At 41.1% G+C, this 13,505-nt stretch overlaps 1 protein-coding gene across 4 annotated transcripts in view; it reads right to left on the minus strand.

The window, feature by feature from the left end:
• The window catches only part of PDGFD (platelet derived growth factor D), a 145,662-nt gene that overhangs the window by 98,645 nt on the left and 33,512 nt on the right, over positions 1–13,505 (minus strand). The gene's annotated exons all lie outside the window — the stretch shown is intronic.

Genomic DNA, 13,505 nt, shown 5'->3' on the forward strand with positions numbered 1-13,505 from the left:
CCAAGTTCAACATATGCCAACAAGGTGTTCCTGCGACAAAGGCCAACAGCCTCCTGGGCCCCATCAGGCAGAGCACTGCCAGCAGGTGGCCCTGCCCCTCTGCTCAGCACTGCTAAGACACATCTAAAGTGCTGTGCCCAGTTCTGGAGTCCTTAGCATAACAGAGACATGGACATACTGAGACAGTCCAGGAAAGATCCACAAAGATGAATAAGGTCTTAAAGCATCTGTCATATGATGAGAAGCTGTGAGAGTTGCTACTGTTCAGCCAGAGAAGAAAAAGCTCTGGGGGATCTTATCAATGTATATAAATACCTGGTGGGGGTGTAAAGAAGATGGAGCCAGAGTCTTCTTATTAGTGCGCAAAGAAAAAGAGGTAATGGGCACAAACTGAAATCCATGGAATTTCATTTAGACATCATAAATCCCACTTATTTAGTCTTAAGAATGGTCAAATCATATAAAAGGTTTCCCACAGAAATTGTGGAGTTTTATCCTTATAAATATTCAAAATACAACTGGTCACAGTCCTAGGTAACCTATTCTAGTTGACCTTTTGAGCACTGGAGTTGGCCTTTATAACTTCCAGAGATGCCTTTGGGCCTAAGCTATTCTGTGACTATGTGATTCTGTTTTTCCTAGTATCCTGATACTTGGCTTCCTACAGTGTGAAAATACACAGCATTTTAAGCGTACAACAGCAAAAAGCGCATATATGTTTGCATATACATAAGTAGAAGAGCAAATGCCTTTAGGCACACAATACTGTGAGGAAGCTATACCAAAACCTCTGTTCTTTGGTAAAGACAGAGAATTGACACAAGTCCCTAAAGAGCAGAAAAACAGTTATCCCTTATTCATAATTTTTCAATCAAAGGAAAAGAATGAAAGTGTGATGTGCATGCCGCACAGATCAGGAATGTTGGGAAGCATGAGCCAGCAAGCAAACCACATCTGTACTCCTGGTGTATCATTTACACTGCTCATGGCTGGAATGTGCTAGAGCAGCATGGCCCAATTGGCAGCTGGCACATCAAACTCAGCGCCTACATTCAGCTGCCTGCCTTTCCCCTGGGCAGCACAAAGAATGGCTGGCTGAGAAGCCAAACATCTCCTCCCACGCCGGCTCACAGGCCCCCGGGCTCTGCTGGCTGGCTCTGAGGGAACAGATGGGAAGAAACTGCTATTTTTGGGAAGGAGAGAGAAGGAATATTCTTTGGTTGCCAGTTGGGTGTGCACTGTACCTAAGGAGGGAAAAGGTATGAATGGGTTGCTGTTGCCTGCTGCTGCCTTGAGGTGGTGGGGAAGGCAGGTGTGGGGAAGGTAGGGAGTGTGAATATTGGAAGATGATGTTAGAAGAGTATGCGCTGTTTCAGGTAGCCCTCTCTGAGATAACACAGAACGGATTCAGCTGTCCAGATCACTCTGCACAAGTGCATCTCCACAAATGCCTTCCAAGAGCATTTGTGATGAAATGCCTAATTTCTAATATCACAGTCCTGTGCTATCTGATTTCCCACCTTCTCATGTCAGATGTGAGCATACCACCTCCCTGCCCTGGTTGATGCCCAGCTTCTCTGGTACATGCACAGCTGCAGCCACTCTGCCATGCAGTCATGTGTTGGAGATCACAAGGACGGAGCTACTAGTCTGGCAAGCACCTTCCAAGCCTGGATGTTCCTTCCTTATGTATTCACTTCTTTGGCATGTGATATTGTTTAAGCACCTCCAATGCTTTAACTGAATCCTGTAAACAGGAAGAATCCTATAAATAGGAAGAAGCGGCATTAACTTTTTGTCTAGCCATAGACTGTTAATAACTTTTACTGGCAGTTTCCTGTCATCTCAAGTCAATTTTTCAGGTTAATTTTACTTTACTATTGTTATGCAAAATGACGAGGTAATTTTCCACCAATAAATGCAAACTTACCTAGATGCACAGACATATGCAGTATTAGACAATGAGACTCGGCATCAGAATTTATATTAAAATATAGTTAGTAACTTGGCTGATCCAAGAGAGAATGTGTTGAACACTGACAAGCAGAGTAAAATGTATCTGATGTTCCCATTCTATGCACTCACCATACCATAACAACACATATGTACAGAAATGCCTGTGCTAGCCTTACCACTCCTAGGCAGGGCAGCACTCTGGCCGAATGCATAACATTGCTTTCAAAACAAAGGCAAACTCCAGGTCCTAAATCCAACTTGCTTACAAGACAGATTCACAAAGCTAATTCCCCAGAGACTCTGAAGTGAAGTGCCCATCTGCTCTTCTCAACTGGAGATATATTTTCACAATGACAAACAGCTGCTTGAAAAACTCTGAGAGACAGTAACTGAGAACAATATAAATGAAGACAAGTTGTATCAGAAAAGTCACTCCAAAACCCCATGCATTTCTGATAACAAATCAAAGGGCCTGCCTGAGATGTAAGCACCCTCTCCAGCTAGTGGCCCATAACAGCACCCCTAATCCCCTAGGATTCACAGATCCAGGGAACATATTCTACCCCACAGGGAAATTATCTGTCTGTAATAACTGCAGGATGCTAGACAGATGGGGAATTAAGGCCACACAAAAGACATTGAGTTTTGTGTGGCTATCTGCCTTGTTTGGCAGCACAACTGTTATGCCAGACAGGGTGAGTTGGCCTCAGCTGTCAGGAAGGGCACAGTCCATGCAGAAGGTGTCTGGCAACAGCTGGGAAACTTCCCCACACTTTCTATCCCATGATAAGCCAACAATAAAACAATACTTTGTAAACCAAGTAAATACCTGGATTTAGCATGGACTTTCCTTCCAATGACCCCTGCAGTGTTGTACAATGATGGGAAAGTGTCACAGTGTTCATTTTACATGAGGGGAATTGGCAGCACCTCTAATGGCAGTGATGGAAACTAAATTCAAAGTTACAACACTGGCTCCATGGTAATCTAAGAAGTTTTACTACTTACATCACTGAAGTCAAATTTCACTTAGATCTTCTGCACATTCCTTTCAGCCTCTTTTTTGGTACAAATTTGCTTTTAGGTTTATTAAGGTATAGGAATAGATGTTCCCTTGGATTCCTTTTTGGAATGCCCATTTCTTTGTTGCAAACACACTCACTATACACCAGGGAAACAAAGACCAGTTTTGCCATTCTGAATTCAGGAGTTCTAAAGTGCATATAGAGAAAGATGAAGACTTTAAGAAGCTGAGAAAAGAAAAATAGTCTGAAATGTAAAATAATAATCCACAAAAATTGATTAACTGCTTTTGCCTGTATTTAAACTGGCAATGTGCATGGGATACAATGCAACCTTTCTCCATGATATCACCAGAACACTTCCTCCTGGATCCACTTGAAGACACCTGTACCCCTAAAGGTACTATCATACCTTTGAGCAACACAGAGCCACATCATATCAGCAGAAGTTAATTAATTTCCAGCCATCACAACGCTTTTAAGAAGGCTGTAGGGAACAATCCTTACAGAAAGAAGCCCCACTCTATCCCAGGCCAGCACTGGGGGCAGGGCCAGCACTGATCACCACTGGGAAAAGTAGCAGTGTTCACCATCACCTCTGATCATGGGCAGAAGAGTAAAGCAACTCAGTTTGACCGATGCAAGGATGCACACGTGATGATGGCTCAATCTGGTCAGCCTGCATCCAGCATCATACGCCATCCAGTACAGTCGGCATGTTGCAGGATGTTTAAAAGCCACAATGAGGAGACAACATGCTCTTCAGTGATAGATGGCTCTAAACAAGCTCATGCATAAAATTAGAAGCAATCTGTAGAACTGCAATTTCCATTCTCCCATGGAATTGAAAGCAGGATGAATATTATAGCAGCAATTGCTAGGGCTGCTATATCAAAAGGTCAATGTGCAATTACCTCCACCCCTCCATACGTACACACAAACCAAAGACCAAACCATTCCCATTTCGAGAGCTTGTAACTCCTCCAGATGTGTCATGTAGCATACAAATTCGAGCCCAGGAGCACTCATTCACCACAGTAAAACTAGAAGGTCTGTTTGTAAGTATATTTGAAGTTGACAAGGTCTAGTAAAACTTGGGTACATTTTCATGTCAGCTTGTTTCATGCACTTCAGAAAAACAGCTTTTACTTTTTCTTATTGAGAAATTTTGCACCCTATTAACCTTCTCTCTATTGTATCAGGAACAAGAGCACAGCAACATTATTCTCCTGTGCAGGAACCAGAGGCCGGACCTTGACCAGGGACTGATCCTTCTCATTGATCCTTTCAGTCTCGGTACATTTAAAGAATGTAACCAACTTCGAAATCACACTCCTATAGGATTTAAATGTGTATTGCTACCAGCAGTAAAAGGTGAACCACTTTACTGAAGCACAGACTCTAAGCTGGCATTGTCCCTTTAATATTGTAAAAGTTTCTTCTGAAATCAAAGCCATAATATCTATTGGTTTCAAGACATTTTTAAAATTGCTAAATATTTTGTGATTGCGACAGAAGAAAACTGAAGTATCTTATTTTACATAACAGCTTCACCTTCTAAAAATATTATCAATGAGGAAATGATATACTAGTTCAATAAGGTGCTCGGCTATGATGTCCCACAAGAATATTAGTGCAATTTTGGGTGATGAACACTGTAATACTGAACATTATATGAGACTACAGGAAAAAAATGAGGGACTCTTCAGTGCATTAAGAGCAATTACCAACTAAACTAAGATCAATGACGTGACAAACTACAACAGAGGAATGATTTTGCTTGCTTGAGCTGCTTCATCTGCTCTCTAGCTTCAAACAGAAATCTAACTTGGAGCTTCTGAGTTTCATGACCTTCTATCATAATTTCCTTAGCTCACAACAAAACCTTGCAGATAAGTCTATGAGTAAAGTTACTTTAATGGCATAAAGTTAGTCTGACCTGCAATGCACCCTTTTACAAAGCAACAATACACCACAGATCAACCTAAAATGTACATATACCCTTGACAGCGAACACAGTATTTGTTTTTTAAAGGACAGCTGTATTAAGTCATTATACAAAACTATAGGAAAATAAATCTTAATTTTCTCTTTAGAAGATCTGACATCAAACAAAGGATGGAGGGCTGGTAAAGGACCCAGCTGTGGTGGATTCAGCAGATAGTTTGGCAGGAAAAAGTAGGAACAGGCCAGAAAATATTTGCCTAATGTGAGGCTTCCTACAGGAAAACTGGATGGCATTTTCTATTATTCAATTATAAGAAACTTATCCTGATGAGGTTTTCTAAAAGACTGGGTGAGGGACAGGAGCATAGTCTGAGAATCTTGGTTCACCCTGCCTTGGTACCAGCAGTGTCCCATAGTCTCAGTGGGTAAGACAAAAACTACCCTGCTTCAGACAAAAGAAAACATGTTAGTGAGTGCATAGGAGGGGCCTTTCAAAAACTGATTAGAGATATTCAGAAAAAAAAAAAACCAAAAACCACCATGTTCAGAGCGAATTGTTCTAGACAAAATCTCTTTTAGAAAATTAAGAACTAGAAATAGAAAAGACTCCTAATCAAGGGATATCACTACATCCAAGTTACTTGCTGTACAACACAAATGGAGTCAACTTCTTCAAAGGATAAAATCCCACCATCTCCAAAACCACCAAAAAACCTGAACATCAAATTATGTATTAATGCATTTTATAATGCTATCTCTGCAGGAGCATAAGCCATATAAGAGGAACAACTGAATAACTTCATCCTGATCTGAAATTGCAGTCCCAATAGGTTTTCGTAAGGAGTTGTCCATGGCATTCTTGTGCCCAATATTATCATATTATTGTAAGATCTTTAACGCACGCATCCTCACAAAACTCCTGTAAGGCAAGGCAGTAATACTGCAAAAGAAGATTCAGATCTGCACTATAAGAAGGATGTTACCACATCAGATGGCATTGTTTTGTACTAATGAGAGAATACAATTCTCTGAGAGTCAAATACCTATCAATATTAACACTGTACAAAGAATTGGTCAATAATTATTGCAATTGAAGTTGTAGGGGAAGAAGGCATTTAAAATGTTCTTTTAGAATCACAGAATCGTAGAATGGTTTGGGTTAGAAGGGACCTATATGATCATCTAGTTCCAATCCCTGTGCCATGGGCAGGGAGTCCTTCCACTACACCACATTGCTTAAAGCCCCATCCAACCTGGCCTTGAACTCTTCCAGGGATGGGGCATCCATAAGTTCTCTGGGCAACATGTGACAGTGTCCTGTCTTTCCTCACAGGAAAGAATGTCTTCCTAATATCTAATCTAAGCCTACTCTGTTTCATTTTAAACCATTTCTCCTTGTCCTATCACTACATGCCCTTGCCCTCTCCAGCTCTATGTTTAGCCCCCTTTAGGTAGTGGAAAGTGCTATGAGGTTTCCCTGGAGCCTTCTCTTCTCCAGGCTGAAAAACCTCAACTCATTTAGCCTGTCTTCACAGGAGAGATGGTCCAGCCCTTGGATAATCTTCATGACCCTCCTCTGGAACTGTTCCTTCTTATGTTGGAGGCCCCAGTTTCCAGGTGGGGTCCCACCAGAGTGGAGTACAGCAGAAGAATCACCTCCCTCAACCTCCTGGCCACACCGCTTTTGATGCAGCCCAGGATACGATTGTCTTTTTAGTCTGCAAGCACACAGTGCCAAGTCATGTTGAGTTTCTCATTCACCAACACCCTTGAGTTCCCCCCGGGGCTGTGCTCAATGCATTCTTTGCCCAGCCTGTACTTGTGCTTGGGATTGCTTGGACCAGTTGCAGGATCTTGCTCTTGGCCTTGTTGAACTTTATGAGGTTTGTACATGACTACCTTTCAAGTCAAGGTCCCTCTGGATGGCATCCCTTCCCTCCAGTGTATCAACATCACCACACACCTTGATGTTGATGGCAAACTTGTTGAGGGTACACTCAATCCCACTGTCTCCACTTGGACACTGAGCCATTGACTGTAACTCCTAGAATGCAACCATACAGTCAATCCCTTTTGCAAGCAACCATACTACTCTTCTTTCACTCTACTTATGCAGACCTAATATTTACAATCTTCAAACCTCGTCTGGGCTGTATTTGCCATCTGCATAGGACTTAACAGCAAACTATTATTACAGAACTACTGCTGGCCTGATTCCCCCATAATTATCAGTTTAAGAAGAGAAAAAGGAACTCATATCAGGAACTAAAGACTCCTTAAGTTTTTGATGAGGAAGGAGAAAGAACCCAGGAAATTAATATGGAACCATATTTTGATTTCCAGCCTATGTCTGGCGTCTTTTGCCTTACAATTCCTGATTCTACAATAAAAGAGAAGATAAAAAGGTCTTACCTTAATTACAGGCTACTGCCTAAATACAGTAGGGATATTTTGTCTGAAGTGTCAAAAGCCATGGAAAAAGCTAACTCGTTGAAAAACAAAGTACGTATTTGATTAGCATGTTAAGGATAAAAGAAAAATGTATTGTGGTTAAAGTCTGGCATGTGTTTGGGAATGTAAAACAGAACACTCTTGCAGAGGAGACATTGGCAGAGTCTCAGTTACAACACACAGTTCCTTCTGTTAAAATATAATGCAGATATTTCAAATATTTCAAACACTAAGAATTTTTATACAATCACAATACTTTTGAAAATTCACTGTGTTAGACCACTGCATTTATGGGGCTGAGGGACAGGATGGAGCAGGCAGGAAGAAGATTCATCCACCGTGGGGCAGGGGGGATGCCTCTACTTGAGGCAATGACAGTTCTAGCACACATTTTTACATGCAGCTATAGAATTTGATACTCCAGTTACAGAGTCAGCTTTTACTACCTTACGTCTAAAACAGCATTGCCTTTAAAATATCTATGTATATTTGTAATCCTTAACTCTTCTTTTCCTCATGACAAAAACAAGTTAGTGTTTTTTTCCTAATAAGTGGGAAATATTTCTTTTTAAAAATATCATGGAAATAAACTGTCTTCTAAATGTGTAAACTCCACAAAAAAGGTGTTAAGTACCCTCATCTTTTACTTCAGAATAACAATTTTGCAGAGTAGGTGCAATTTCTTCTTGAGCACAGCTAACCGTTAAAGTAACATTACTTTTACCACAAAAATAGCAAGAATCTTGTGAATATTTCTTATTTAAAAAGGGACTAAAAGATCTTGAACCAAATAAAACTTAATGATAACATCTCTCCCTATTCCTAACAGACTAAATTATAAATAAAAAGAATTTAAGCATTTAATTCCTTAAACAATGAAAATCTTGCTCAAAAAAAGGAAAGAAAACTGAATATATTTAACATTGATTCACTTAGCACTTGATGAAATGCCAAGGAAACCTGTTTATCTACCCCTAAAACCAGCAGCTTTTCAATATGACTCTGCTTTGTTTTCTTTCCGTGCGAGGAAGTATCTAAATCATTGCTCTACACCACCCACACAGCCATACTCTCATGCCCTTTCCAGAACCCAGCTTTATTCCTGCCATCTCACAGAGAATAAAGGCTCAAACTTATTCCTACAAAATCAGGCTGAAGCCCCCCTTGCTGTCACCAGAGCATCAGAAACACACAGAAATACACCACCCACCAGAGATACCTCCTCTAGGACTAGATGAACCACCTTGCAGGGGTGGCTAGCTCCTTCCGTAGGCTGCGGAGAAAGATTACAGAAGCCTTTCCTAGGTTTGATGCCTAATTTTAAAATCCTCAGAGCCAGATGGATACCTGTCTGACCAGGAAAGAGATCTTGGCACTTATCATAAAGGAACCTCAGAGCATAGCAGCCACATATAGCTGGCAGGTGGAAGTCTCAGGACAGTCACTGGGTTACCCTTCCATGGGGAAAGGACCAGCCCTACATGAGCATTTACAGTTCTAACTTAGAAACTCCATAACGACTCACAGGGAAGACATAGAGGGAGGGAGGGTACAACACACACACAGTGAAAAGGTGTGCATGGTCCTTAAAAGCAACCCTTACACCTCAAGTGAGTTTCATCCTTCCCTGATTATCCAAAATTGCTTTACCATGTATCCACTCTGCAATCTGTTTTCCCCTCCTAAACACTAATGTGAAACATATTTGAGCAATGGACCATGACCCTCCCAATCCACTCTGCTACTGACAGCAGTATTTTTGTAGTCTGAGCAATGGACATCAATGACACCAACACAATCCTGCAGTTTCTTTTGTGGTTCCTTCCAAATAAACTCAATCCACATGATGTGAGTGAATTCACATGATGTGGGGCCATTTCCTTACGGTAGGAGTTGTTCATTCAAATAAAGGTCACTTGACTCCAAATGCAAAAGAAGACACCTATAAGATTAGCATAGCTGTTCCAGCTGTCTGAGACTTTGAGAGCCCTACAATTAGGTTATTAGAGAACTGGAAAGTGCCCTGCATCAGTGCCAACTTTCTCATATTTAGCTATATATATGTTTAGCTCTATATATTTAAGTGAGAAGAAAAACCCAAGACACCCTCACTTCAGGAATATCATGAAAAAGAAACAATTGTAACACACATTCTTCTGGGAACAAGTCATGGCTGTTCATAAAGCTTTTGAATGGTCTGGCAGTGCTTTCTGCCTATGGACAGGCTGTAATCACTGCCTCACAGCTGAAGTGAGCCTCCACCTTGGTGCCTGACCTTGTGGTCATCCCCACTTTAATCTTTTTTATTGGCTTAGATAAAATCTGTGCCTAAGTTATTTTGGCAAAGTACCACAACTTGATACTGTTTTGCTTTTGACAGGCTCCTCCTAACTCTGGCCACTTCTGTAGTTTCACTCACTGCAACTGTCTGGTATCATCCAGGGATCGAAATGTGCAAGTGCTATGCTGCTTGTTTAAAAAAATCCCCAAAAGCCTCCTGCAGGCCAAAGGAAATTCACCACCTGCCCTTGAGTTGAGGTCTTTTCATTCTCGATCTTGCTGGGCTTGAATCTGGAGGCAGAGATTGGCTTCATGTCAGAGCAGAGGCTGCCAGCCCACAGCAAGGCCTCAGGTCTGGCACAGGTCCCAGCAGAAACCTCAGCAGCAGGCGTGACAGCTGGGACCTATGACAGAGGTGGAAAGGCTAGAGCTTCCATAACAACCACAATGAGAAAGCTGGCAGTTCTGCAGTTAAATGAGATTTGAAACAGATATTTTGCTCACTGTTTGCTCATAGGTTTGGAAACAGAAAGATCATCAATAAAGTTTCTCAATAAGAAAAGCCACAATGAAATCAACATAGCAATACAGAGGAATGCAGGCCTTTGCAAAGACCAAGGATTTCTAAGTAACAAATTCCAGAAAAAGAAGGCAAAGCTGACACTCACTTGGTTGCTGATACTTTCCCAACAGAATGATTGAGCTGGCTTCTTTGTTTCATGCAACTACCCCTGGCCCAAAAGCCTTCCAGAGGGGAATGAACCACTGCTGCCTTGTCTTCCCACTTTGAGTCCAAGATAAGTACCAGCTGGAACCCACACAGGTAATTTTCTTGCCACTTTCCTTCAAAGGAGCAAAACATAAATACATGTTACATTACCCAAGGTGGGGCTTATCCAAGTACAATGATCTAAAGCCGAGATATCTCTCTCACCTCAAAGCTTTTTCTGTAGCTGGCAAAGACAGGCTACCCTGGAAAAGGAGCTCATTCTCCCTCACCTCACCATTTTAGAATGGGATGCATTTACTTTTAAATGAACAAACTGGATGACACAAATTCCCATCAAACTATTCCAGCCAGAGATTCCCATCAGTGTGCCATTTTTCAGGTATGTTCTTTCCTACACAAGAACATGACAATCGTGAGGAGCAAAATAGTTGCCAAAACAAAACTAAAATAAAAATCATCTGCATCAGTTCAGAGCAATCCCTGGTTTCAGATGAGGTCAGGAATTCCTGTAGCAGTCAATGGGAGCTGTCACTCTGAATTTCACGGTGGGGTCTGTGGTGGCGATGTGACAAAGCTACCATGATGTTCCTTGCCCCAATGCAGTGTGTTCGTGGCACTTCAATGTTGACAGGAGAGCATACACAGACTGTGTCAGGGATGAGAATCATCTGCTATAATTTGCTGCGTTCAAATGCTAGAAGGCAGCTGGCTTCGGCTCTTTTGTACCAAGCAAAGTCATGGAAATGAGAGCCAGAGGGGAAATGCAGTACTTCAGATGCTCTTTGTAGCCTCACTCCTCTGCTCCCTTGATCCTCATTAAATGTTTGTTCAGTCCATCAAATTTATTCAACTATTGTTTTCCCAGCTCAGCTGTTTTGCAGGAACTCTGGCAACACAACAATTCCTGATCAACATCTGGGATCCTCAGCAATGTATTGCAGAAGAAAGAATGACACATAGCACAAAACAAAAGAAGAAATGGCAAACAACGTGGCTTCATCCAGACTCTAGACCACAAGACTGAGAATTTCTCTTTTCCATGCACACAAATGAAGAAGTAAGGTTAAAAAGCTACCTTGGATGAGCACTAACCTGCAGACTGCTTTGTCGAATACATACATTTTGGGAGTAGTTTTCATGTATCATAATAAAAAGCGAGCTGGAGATGACACATGATCCCTGAAACAGAACAATTTTAAAACCTCATAAAGGCTAGGAAAGGCTACATTGAAGACCAGATCTAAATAGAAAACACTAACTGGTTAAAAAAAAAGATCACTAGCAACTGAACTGGGAAAATGGCTGGAAAATTGCCAAGCAGAAAAGGATCTGTGAGTGTTGGTGACAGTGGCTGACCATGAGCCAGCAGTGTGCCCAGGTGGCCAAGAAAGCCAGTGGCATCCTAGACTGTATCAGCAATAGTGTGACCAGCAGGACCAGGGCAGTGATCATCTCCCTGTACTCGGCATTGGTGAGGCCACACCTCAAATTCTGTGTTCAGCTTTGGGCTCTTCACTACAAGAAAGACATTGAGGTGCTGGAATGCATCCAGAGAAGGATAACAGAGTTGGTGAAGGGTCTGGAGCACATCTGATGAGGAGCAGCTGAGGGAGCCAGGGTTGTTTTGCCCAAAAGCAAGCTGAAGGGAGACCTAATTTCTCTGTACAATCTCCTACTAAAGGAGTGAAAGATGTGAAAAGACGAGAAGAAAGTGAAAAGAAAGTGAAAAGACGAGAGGAAATGGCCTCAAGTTGTGCCGGGGAGGTTTAAATTAGATATTAGAAAAATTTCTTCACTGGAAGGGTGGTCAAGTATTGGAACAGGATATTCAGGAAAGCAGTGGAGTCACCATCCCTGAAGGTATTTAAAAGACATGTGTATGTGGCACTGAGTGACATAGTTTAGTGGTAGACTTGGTAGTGCTGGGTAAACAGTTGGATGCAATGACATTAGAGGTCTTTTCCACCCTAAATGATTCTGTTATTCTATGAATGGATGTTTGAGTTTCTCATACCCCTGCACAAGCTTCAGCTGTCTGTGGCCTAAGGACTAGAAACTCATGGACGCTGCCTCTCCAGGATGCCTCTTGTCCAACTAGAGTTGAGTAAGGGTCAATTAAGAAAGGACCAAGGAAAACCTAATCACTATTTAAAATTATGTTATTGCATTTGAATGCATCTGTCTCTAATAAGCCTATTTGAACTCAAATGAAAACAATTATGTCTATTAAATCATATAATATTAATACTGTTTTACTTACACTGCATAATTGAAATAGTACATGCTTTTTGTCAAAGTTTTATAACAAGCCAAATACCTAAAGTGGTTTATTAGTAACAAGTTAAATGGAAGACAGTGGTTAAGCATCTAGAATACAAAGTGCTAAAACAGATTCTGACAACCCTAGTATCTTCTGCAAATACAGATAATGTATCTTTCTTGACAGTTTATTTAAGTATTTTTGGTTCACTGAATAATTCATTCCAAGCTGAAACCAATCAAGAGTTGAGGAAATAAAAACCAAAACAAAAAGCTTCAGAGACAGCTTGCTTTCTAATTTCATCTTGTGAATAAAAGCACAGGGTGAGAGTACGAGCTCTGAAGTTCTAGAACCTTGAATGCAGTTATCTGAAATAAACAGATCAAGTAATTAATTACAATGTTTTTTTGTCTAATTAATCCCTTTTTATAAATGATAAAACTTGCAGAAAAAATACTGAAAGGCAAAATATATTTCACATATATAAGGTAGTTCTGAATCTTAAACATTTTAGGAATGCTGCTTTTGAACATTATTCAGTATATATGATGTTTTGTTCTTGTGCAAGTTGGGACTTGAACAAGTAGAAGAAAATTATTATTATCCAGGAAGAACCACATTATTTCTTTCTGTTTGTTTGTTTTAATAAAATACATAGATCAAGGATCTGAGTGAATCTGGTGTTTCTGGGTCACAAAAAAGACGATAATAGCAAGCTGCCACTTGACAACTTGCAGCACGGGAGGGCTTTGTTCATGGAGCAAAACTGCCACTGGGGAAGGTGCCCTGTATGAAGTGAGCCTAACTGCAGCACAACACTACAGCCTCTCTCCTTAGTCCTTGAGCAGAGAGAGCTAGG

The sequence above is a fragment of the Manacus vitellinus genome, unplaced genomic scaffold (assembly GCF_001715985.3).
Source record: "Manacus vitellinus isolate BGI_N305 unplaced genomic scaffold, ASM171598v3 scaffold_2_pilon, whole genome shotgun sequence".
Lineage (NCBI taxonomy): Eukaryota > Metazoa > Chordata > Aves > Passeriformes > Pipridae > Manacus > Manacus vitellinus.